The sequence below is a fragment of the Buteo buteo genome, chromosome 1, assembly GCF_964188355.1.
Source record: "Buteo buteo chromosome 1, bButBut1.hap1.1, whole genome shotgun sequence".
In the NCBI taxonomy this organism is placed as follows: Eukaryota; Metazoa; Chordata; class Aves; order Accipitriformes; family Accipitridae; genus Buteo; species Buteo buteo.
Window position 1 is genome coordinate 70,139,809 of NC_134171.1, and position 10,616 is coordinate 70,150,424.

The window sequence follows — 10,616 nt, forward strand, 5'->3', positions numbered from 1 at the left end:
ACCCGCTGCCAGCGCGCGGCTCACCGACACGCAGGCACGCGCGCCACCCCCCCTCCGCGCGCGCGCGCGCACACACACACACGCGCACACACACACACACACACACACACACAGAGACACACACGCGCACGCACCGGCCCGGCAAGGGATCCTCTCCAAATTCCCGCCCCCGCCCGGTCCTGTTAGGAGCCCTGCGCCCCGACGCCCGGCAAAGCGGCCGTCCCCGGGAGGGGGAATGGGAGGAAGGCGGCAGCGGCGGCGAGGCGCTTGGGTGACTTCATTCCCCCGTCCCGCTGCCTTAGCCCCGAGGGCCCTGCCTCGGCCGCCCTCGGGGCTTGGCGGAGGCTTAAAAGGCGCTGGTGTAGCCGCTGGAGCGCGGCTGAGGTGCTCCTGTGAGAAAAGCTCCAGCTGGCGTGAGACTCGCACTTAGAGTTAATCCCCGCAGCGCTCCGACGGGGCGGGCGTCCCTCCCGCCTCCTGCTCACAGGTGGTTCGGCCCCTCACTGTCCCTGTTCTCAATATCGGAGTAATCGCTTGCGATACCGCCCAGCGACACGCCGCTCTGCGCCCCCAGGCGCCCCACGCGGGGGCCTCGTCCTGGCCATAGGCGCTGTGGCAGTCGCTCCTAGTTCATGCAGGGAAACCCGTGAAGGAGCACGAGGCTCCTCGTGGCGTGATGAAGTCTCGCCCCTGTGAAACGAACTCCCTTCGAGTCTGCGGGTGGACCTAGCTGGACGCTTGCAGCCCGCCTGAGGTACGGTAAGTCTCTCTTGCCTACTGCGTTTGCAGGAACCTAAATCTACAGCACTCGGACGAGCGTTAGCGCAGGTAGGATTGAACTGAAACTGATGCTTTAAGAACTGCTTTGGCTTTTACCCAGTCACCGTTCCTGGAAGGAGATGTGAAGTAACAAGTGCAAGATGTTTCTACATGGCAAAATATTACAGTACACCTGCACTGGCGTAATTACATCTCTGTATTTATGCCAGTAAGTTTTCACGTGTATATGAAGTTCGAGGTATGGTATTAATCTCATTTTAAAACCCAGCAGAACTGCGGCCCGGAGAAGTTAAGGCCCTGAGAGTTTTACCAGATGAACAGTAGTCCTGGACTCACCCACCTGCCCACTCAGGTGCATTACAACTCTGAAGACACAGAACTGGAATGGCTTGCCCCAGGTCACAGAAGGTGCGTGACTGCAGCAGTGAAAAATACCCAGTTTTATGGCTGTGAGGTTACCGGCACTTCCTTCTAACTTCATAATCTAAAATCCATCCATTTCTTTTTCACATAAATACTGTATAAATTGCAAACAGGTAAATTGTACCACACTGGTAGGTAGCATGCTACAACAGAAGTGTAGTGGGGAACTCCTAACGCAGAATGATGCCATAACATTGATGGGGGAAGCCTGGAATAAAATTAGTATTTTACCACGTAAGTTTTGAACCTTGACTGATTCAAGATGAGTAAACTTTGGTAATCAGCTTTAACTTGTATTTTGTGGTTGTACTGTACGCAATTACAGTTAGCAAGTAAACTTTTCTTCTTACATGCAATCACACACAGCTACAGTGCAGCACTGGGCTGCAAATAAACTGGTTTATCTCAAGACAAACTAAAATGTCTTTAAATTTTGTCAATGTAATGAAGATATTTGCAAGCAAGGTACAGAAGAAACATGAGGCTGCTACTAGTTTTTGTAGCGCGGTAGTGCTTAAATCAGGGCCAAGTGTCTTGGGTCAAGAGTGGTGGATGCAGCAGTAGCATCTGCCGCAAGAGCCTGGCAGTCTCGGCGATCCAGTCTCACACAGGGAAATACATGGAAAACGCCTTACATGTGCCCGAGGTCTGCTCTGCTCTGCTCTGCAGGCTGACTTGGCAGGACTGGGGTGGGCGGCAAGCTCCATCCGCTGGATCCTCATTCCTCGAGTATCTATTCAGTGCATGATTCACACTAAACAGATATGACAAGAAGATAATTAGGGAAGCACTGCAGTTTGTCAGGTGTCTGGTTAGAACCACATTTTTACTGCTTTTGCTGTTGTTAGGGTTGACTGGTTGGTTCGCTTCAGCATGAGAGAATTAAATTATTTTCTACTTACATTGAGGCTTGGAGAGGATCACATTAATATGCTCCTTTACCTAAAAAGGGCTATAAAACAGCCTAGTATGGCCTTTTTCTGATGTTTAATAACCAGAATGGTTGTTCTGGTTAGAACTGGCTTCAGACAGATCAGTCATGTGAGAAGACCAGAGGGCAAGCAGAAACAGTCATGGTCAAATCTGCCACGAGGCTTCCCTGGCTGGGGTGTTTTGGTACACACCCGAGTCAAAACTGCAAGTCTGCTGCCCACTCCAGGATGTTCAACTCATAGCTAACTGTCCAAACGCATTACTCCGTGTGTGAGTAGTATCACCAGTGTCTTACTTGTAGATTCACCACTTCTAACTCCATCGGCGACTTTTAATATACCTTAATTAAACATCATTAGCATCTGCCTGGCTTTCTGAATAACATGAGGAAACTGAAAAAAGGAGAGCAGAGGGGCACATACCCCTGGCTATCTAGCTTGATGCTACTCCTACAACAGTGTTCCTCCTCTGTATTGGGCTAAAGTAACTGTGCTCTCTCAAGAAGCAACAGAATTTTTTTTCTTTCTTTTTACTCTGCAACTACATGATCATTCAGACTGATGCAAGGAAAACAGGCTGTGAGACTGGGGCAATGAAGAAAGAGAAGAACCATCCCTTCTGTAAACAGCCTGACTTTTCATCAGATTAGGTGTACAATCCAATGACACCATCAGTCATAAGGCCTGTGAACCTGAATTTTAATGGAGTTGGGGCACTTAGGCAGATAAACTTCTAATAAGATTCTCAGAGGAAACTTTAATCTGATAGACACATCTTAACATCTCACTAAGCACCTGCCTAGTCACCTTTAAAATCTGTGTCTCAGAAACAGCTTATCAGAAGGCAGAGTGCTAAAAGATATTCATTAAGCTGCGTATTTTATACCATCATGTTATGTAAGAACTATTTAAGAAATACTACTACTGATACTGCTGCTACTACTATTAGCTTTCAATCTTCCTCTGAAATCAGAGTTTATATGCAGATTATGATTTAGTATTTCCTGTTAACCTCAGCCAGGCTTCATCTGGTTTATTCAAGAGATTCCAGGGGTAGAGAGGGCCTTCTGGAGACAGTTTAGCTCCAAACTCAGTAACTTTGCTTCACCTTTCTGTACACCAGGTTTCTGCCAGAAAGTAAAGTTTCATGGATAATTAAATTGTATCAAATGCATAACTTATTATTTACACTAAAATCACTGGAGTCATTTTCATTTTAGCCATTACAGTGTTGCCCTAGTGGGGGAAAATACCAACAGTATTTTCAGAGAGAAGAGGCATTTCTGTCAAGAAGAATTATAGCTTTCTAAAGATACTTGATTTCATAATTTCCTTCTTTCCTGGGCTGGCTGGTGAATTTATCAACCCCTGTCCTTCACGGCTTGTCTGCTTCTTCTTTGAATAGGTGAGGTACTAAACAAGCCTCCCACCTCAGTATTATTAAAATAGGATACGCAGACTGTTTAGCAACTACACAAATCTGTTTGGGAAAGATGCCTCAGGCAGAAGACAGCATGTAGGAGAAGGTAAGGAGTATTTTTAGGAGGTGATCATAACTGTGCCCAGCTGCGTGTGGGTTTCCAAACCCATCTAGGCGCAAGGACCTGTCTAGCCACAGTAGTACAGAGTTCATAGCTGATTTCCACCATCGAGAAGGGCACTTGGGTTTGAGCTAGTTCGAATACTTCAGTCCTGCACCACAGCAGAAGTGGTACGGTGGCATGGGCTGGCTGAACTGTGGCCTCCAGAGGCAGACGGAACGGGGCAGCAAAATGATAGCAGCAGCAGAGCTGCTCACCCGACACCCTGTCTCCATTAAAGAGGGCCCAGCAGCAGAAGCGGAGCAGCCTCAGCAGCCCCAAGCACCTGCCCAAGGCTAACTGAGCGGGGCTGAGCACAGAGGCCCATCACCAGCACTTCAGTGGGGATGCAGAATTATCGGGGTGGTGGTACCTCGAGCTGTAGAGTCAAATGTCTGCTTGGGACCTGCCTTAGTTTCCTGATTCACTCTCACATGCAAAAGAACACAAGAACCCATTTCACTCTTAGAAGTTCTTCCTAAACTGGCCCACCATGATGAAGTGGGATTTATATAGAATAAATATGGAATTGATAATTTTACAAGGTTATTACATGTATTTCCCTCTGGTACATTAAATAAGGCTTCTGCTGTAAATCTATCTGCAGGTACCAGAAAGGTCTTTGATCAGATTGAGTAGTCATTGATCTTTCTCACCCCAGAGATGATGGGATTCAGACCAAAGTTCATTACTTTCCTAAGGTTAACATACCCAGCTAAAGCTGCCAAGATCCTTTTTAAAAGTTATGAATCCAAAAGGTTTGGGCTGAAACAAAGTACTAAGCAGGGCACTACCTTATCTCCTTTATTGGTTGTTTTCTCTTTAGATGCTGACATAAGGACTTTGCTCCAGGAATATTACATTTCTGGTAAAGAAGGGAGGTTGCGCTGTGTTCTGATGGCTAATGGCATGCTGCCACGAAGCACAGTATTGCTGCCCACTGTACTGCACCAGTACTGTACTTTCTAGAGAATGAAATTCTCCCTTTGGATCTTGCCTGCATCCATGTAGAAGCTTTTGAAGGTACTTTCACTTTCTCCTGGCTATCACCTCAGCAAGAGATAAGGGACTCCAGGTAACCAAACATTATTGGTGCTTTGAAAATTAAATTTCTCTTCAGTCACTCAGCTTAAAAAGATTTACATAACTGGAATAACCTAGCTCTACTACTGGTTTCTTGGAAGACACCACTAAGATTAATCTTATCTCCCATTTTAATTACTGTTTTCAAGTTCTTACAGTCCTTGTCCCAGTTACATCTTGTTGCAAAAACCACCAGCAAATGATATATTAAAATTTATTCAGGCAGGTGGCAAATACAAAATTAAAGCTAATAACTCTGTGAGAAAAGAAATCAAAGGTGGTTTGGCAATCCTGAGCTCTTACTACTTGGTCACTGGGTTGCACTGGCTGTACAACCAGTGCACTAATGACTGGTGCCGTGCAAGTGGCTGTGTGTCACAGCTTGCTACGCAGGGCTAGGCAGTGCCACGGTCGGGCAGTTGCACTAGCATCCACGGGCTAAAGAGGCCTTGGGGTAGGACTGGATTGCAGTCTGGGCAAACCATGGTAGTTGTCTGGATACAGGGCTTTATCTCCTTCTTTATACCCGAAGAGGAGACAACTATATTACACCATTGGAAGACTAACAAAATCACACATATTGCATCTAAATGCGTCCCTTTACTTCCACGTTTTGTTGATATTTTGTGACAAAACACTCAGCCCATTTATGTAATGATAGAAGAAAAAGGTACCATGTCTTATTTTTATTCCCCACATAAACGGTACTTATCTTGAGTAATTTAGAAACCTCTTTTCAATTTTTCTAAGCTGGTGCAAGTCTAAGTCACGTTGACCGAGTTCAGTGTCACTCTTGGCTGCATAAGTCAGTAGTAAAACAGTCCCACCCTTCCTCCTCCACATCGGCTGCTCATCCCTAACCCCATGTCACCCACCCTCTTTTTGCTGGCACAGTTGTTGGTGCAGCTGCGAACTGAACAGGCCTAGGGAACTGATCTGGCTGGGGAAAACAAATGTTTCAGGGCCCAAACTCATTTTTAATTTGGATCAGTTCCCTCATCTGGTTCATTGTGTCATTGTCCAAATCCTTGTGCTGATCTTGTGCAGGGGCAGGACTGAGGTGGGAGAAAGGGCGACACTTATCTTTTTGATAACATTGTTGGCTTCAGCCAGTTTAAAGTGGTTATGACACTGTGGTAGACTTAGAGAGCTTTTTTTTTTTAACCAAGGAAAAATACTTTAATTTTGAGCACAACTGCAAACCTGGTTTTAGAAGAACTGCACTAAGCATAGGAGCAGGGCTCACTGGTGAATAACAGAAGACTAGGAGAAAGCGTGATAGGACTTGAGGAATTCAGTGAGCTGGTGTGATCGCTGCCTAATTATTAGAAAAGGCAGCTGTTGGACACTGCATTATATGGTAAAAAGCAAAAAAAGGTTGCCCTTCTGCTGTTCATGAACGAACAGAGGCCAAAGAATCGCAAGGATCCCACCAAAAATTAGTAATTGACTCTTCAAAAGGCAGAATTGTGCTCAGCTGGCTTAAGGAAGCCGATACCTGGGCGCCGGGTATGCCTGCATTCCCAAGTTTTCTTCTTTCCTGTATTCTCCAATTCCTTTGCTCTTTGCTTAAGATGTGGAAGAAACTGAAGTCTGGAGAGTAAGTAAATCAGTATTTAATTAGTCATCCCAAGGCAATGGGTTCTTAGTGAGTTCTCAATAACAGACAGCCCTGACGACAAATATGCATGTATTGTATTAGTTTCTATTTGCACTTCCAGGAGGATATTACCTTGCAGGTTTCAAACATCTTGGCAGTCACACAAAGTGTTGAAAAAGGCTGCCCACACAACAAGAGCATTTAGACCAATTTTAAACTCCACTGTTTTCTTGCTTGACCCGAAAATAGCCAAATTTTTGACAAACAAGTTTTATCAGCTTTAAAAGCAACCCCCTCTACACTTCATACACTATTGCAGAAATCACATCTGTAAATCCTCAATATAAGTAAATATTGGGAAAAAAAATATTAACTTCAACACTTAAAAGCTGCGACCGATCAAAATTAGTGTTGCTGGTATAATCTCAGTTAAGTATTCGGTTTGGTTGCATCCTGGTACCTGTCTTTAATTGCATGCTCCTTTATGTTCCTTCCTAAAGACCCCCGTCTCATTCAGTGAACAGAACAAATAGTGGTCAAATAATGGAGAGTGATTTTGTTTTCTCTCCAGGTTCATGCTGCAGCTAGCCCTTATGAAAACTGTTCTTGCAACATTTAGTCGCAAAACTGAGACTGGCTTACAGCTCGTAGGTCATCTCTTGACACAAAATTCATCCCTTTCCCTGCCAAATTTCATCCCTCTTCCTGAGTGGACAGGGGCACTAGAGCCTCTCAAAAAAAAATTCTCTAATATTTTCAGCCCTCAATTTGTTATTCTTTATCCTGTTTGCAGAAATACTTGAAGTGTTTTGCTGACATTTTCTACACGTATTCTGCCTGAAGCACACACTGAGAACAATTAATGTTTGATGAAGTTCTAAACACATAAAATCAATAGTCTCAATGTAGGAAGTACTGGGCAACCTGAATTAGAAGTGATGACCTCAGTCCACTAATAATATAGTTTAAAGGACCAAAGCAGGCTACACATATCCAGAGATTCTGCTGTTACTGGAGGTGTCAGAGAGCAGGGAAAGGACTACATGGCTTACCAACACTTAGGAAAACAGTATTCTAAGTACCACAGTCAATGGCTCTTTAAAATGGGGGAGGAAAAAAAAAAGCAAAATTAAGGCACCCATTTGCCTTTTCAACTAGGTATAAAGTCATTTGCAGTGTAAAGCATTTTGTCTGCATATCTAAAAGTGTCATCTTTACAGACAAGGATCAAACGTTCAGTATGGACATCACCACAGAAGGCCCCCAGAAAACTGCAAACAGCAAGAAGTAGCAATGCTGCCTTACTCCATCTGAAAACCTGCAATCTGAAAGTGGCCTTACAGTCAGTGCACAGTTGGTCCAGCTTCTGCAAGGTCCAGTTGCCCAGTACATGAATGCTACAGCTTGGGGAACCCTACAGCTCCCCCACCCTGCTCATGTGGCTAAGGACTTCAGCACCTAGAAGGCAGCACTGGTAGACTATATCACCCTGGTTAAGCAAAGCATACGCTTGTCAGCGACCAGATGGAGGATTACAACAATTTATGGCCTGCAGTTAGACAAGCTTGCACTGTGATCTCATCAAATCTTGAACAAAATAGGTCAAGCTTGGTCACTGTTCAGATGAGATACACTCTAGGGAAAACACAGATACTGTAAGAAACAGTTTAGGATTTGGATTTAGGATTTGGCTGACAATACTGCTAAGGCACTGTCCCAATTTTAGGCTCGATTCCTAGATGTCTGAGGTACCCAAAACAGGTCCCTGGTCTGTCATGTAGAAGGGGCACTGTACTGCTGGAAGCATATTTCTCATTTTTCAGATGAGAAATAAAATTATAGTCATGCCTTGTGATTAATTAAATAAATCATTCTTGTCTTTGCTTGTGGACATGGCGCTTCCACAGGCAACATAAATGGAGAAAGGGAGCTTGTTTGGTTTCTATGATCCTGGTACAACCTGCTGGCCCTCTCTCTGCAAAATCCCATTTTAAAGCTTTTCAATACTAGGGCACCAAAAGCAAGAAATGTAAATTACTTTAAGACTGCAAACATCATGAGACCTTTCTAGCAAGACACATAGAAAATAAAGCAAATTATATAATCTATCACTTTACAGATACATTCCTTTTCCTTTACATTCACGTTTCCCTTCCATTCACACTCCCATGTACCAACCTTTACCTCAACTCATTTCCCCAGATGCTGTTCATTCATATGTTGATTTTAAGCTCCTTGGTTCAAATCCTGTGTCTTTTTCTTTGCCTGCAAAACACAATATGCATGTAGAATTTTATGTGTAACTATCATGCTCAAAAACCCCATGCAAATTCGATCTCCAAATAATTAAAGACAATGACAACTATGCTTCTTGGGAAGTTAAATAGTCAGAATGTAATTAATCAAACTGAAATTTAGCCAGGACACCGAAATGACACCACTGGCTCAAGACGAACGTGCTCTTGAGGATTCTGGTAATTGCAAGTGGTGAGGACTCTGCTCTCCTATCTCCCTCACAGTATAACACCTCCTGCGTGCTATGTGGTGCAGGATGCTGCAGAGTGACCACTAAGGCCAAAATGAATTTATAAACCTTGCATTCTCTCTGCGATTGTATTCCTCAGATGCATCAGTCTATCAGTCTACAAAAGAATTAATTTCTAGATATTTTTAGGCTGAAAAGCATCCCCATATTATGTGCTCTGTTTTGATTTTTGTTTTTCTTTGCCTTATGGTCATTCATCTTTGATGAAAGTGAATCAGAGAAGCAATGCCTGCCTTATCGTTGATTTGTGGTGTATAATCGTGTTAAAGACAGATCACTGGTCTCCTCTTTACTACAGTGCCATTTATAACAGACAATTATCCCTGCATGGTGCAGTTGTCATGATCTAGTGATTGTAAATGCTTGTTATCAGTGCGGAGCCAGCTAAATGCTGTATGTTTCTTTTTAAAGGTGATTTGATTTTCCAGAGCTGTCTGTCATCCTTGAAGTTTTCTCTAGTGCAGCTCAGTTCTCAATCTACACACAAGTGACATCCTTCTGATATGAAGCATGTGAGGCAGAATATGCGTACTGCTCCCACCTACTCCAGGCAAGGACTATAGTCCAGAGAAAAGAACAGCAGCATGTCTGGGATTACACTGGGAAATCTCCAGACATTGCGCTGCATTGAAAGGAAGCCCTACTAATGGCAGTGACAATGTGCAAATGCCAAAATAAAGGGTAAGGGGGGGTGGGGGGGGTGAATACAGTGGCACTGTCTACAAAAAGGAAATGTACCAAAACACTCTAGTTGGTTTTAAAATTAGCTGGAGAAGATGCAGAGGGGTCTAAGTCTTAATGACCTCACTTCTACAATATGCCACTAATTAGCTCTGCAATGAATAACTGGGAACAAAATAAGGAGTGACAGACTAGGTCAGCCAGGGGTTTGCCAAGACCTTGTCTCATCTTTCCTACTGGGGCCTGTATGTGATGATTTTTCATTATGTCTACACTATCTTTTAATAGTAATCAGGACTGGAATTGCATTGTGTTATACACTATACTAACATACACCAAAATACTGCACTTGCTCTCTGATCCTGTGAAGCATGGGAAGAGCAGCTCCTCCCCAGCTGATATTTGTGCAGCTCCTTCTGGTGGGCATGCACATGCCTTCATTTTTTCTCTGCCAGCCATCTCCCTGCCTCCTGCCATCCTAACCCAGTAAGCCCCACACTTTTTTCTCCTTTGCCTCTTTCTGCAGCTTACATTGTGCCTATGCTCTATGATTATTTTTCTCCTCCATGTATTTGCCTCCCTGGCCTCACTCCTAACATTTTGTTCTCTCTCTCCTTCCTTCCTACATAATGAAGATCTCATTAATTGTTTCAAAGGAGTATCTTATTTACCCCATTTATATTTTAAATGTGTAAAAAACTGAAAATGCAGTGGCTTTAATTTCCCTATTCCTCCATTGAACAAGGAAAACGTGACCTTAATCTGTCAATACACTGCCAGTATGTTGAGTGTGCTGGAGGACCCAAAATACCTGTTGGGGGATGCCTGCTCTGCTCAGGTGGATCTTACCAGAAGCAGATAAACATCAGAGTGCAGCAGTAATACTCCGCTCACACCCCTTTGACACTTCTGGTGAGAAGCAGAAATGGCTGAAAGTAGCCTTAAGCCTGTTAATAAACCCACTGCTCCTGAGAGCAGCAGTCTGGTCCCTT

The 10,616-nt window shown here is 44.0% G+C and overlaps 1 long non-coding RNA gene across 1 annotated transcript; it reads left to right on the forward strand.

The window, feature by feature from the left end:
* Positions 1 to 141: 141 nt before the first annotated feature.
* LOC142034387 (uncharacterized) lies at positions 142 to 8,504 on the forward strand. The gene is made up of 3 exons (XR_012651626.1): positions 142 to 1,188; positions 4,542 to 4,790; positions 7,619 to 8,504. It is a non-coding gene; the product is annotated as an uncharacterized LOC142034387 (long non-coding RNA).
* The last annotated feature ends 2,112 nt before the right edge of the window (positions 8,505 to 10,616 follow it).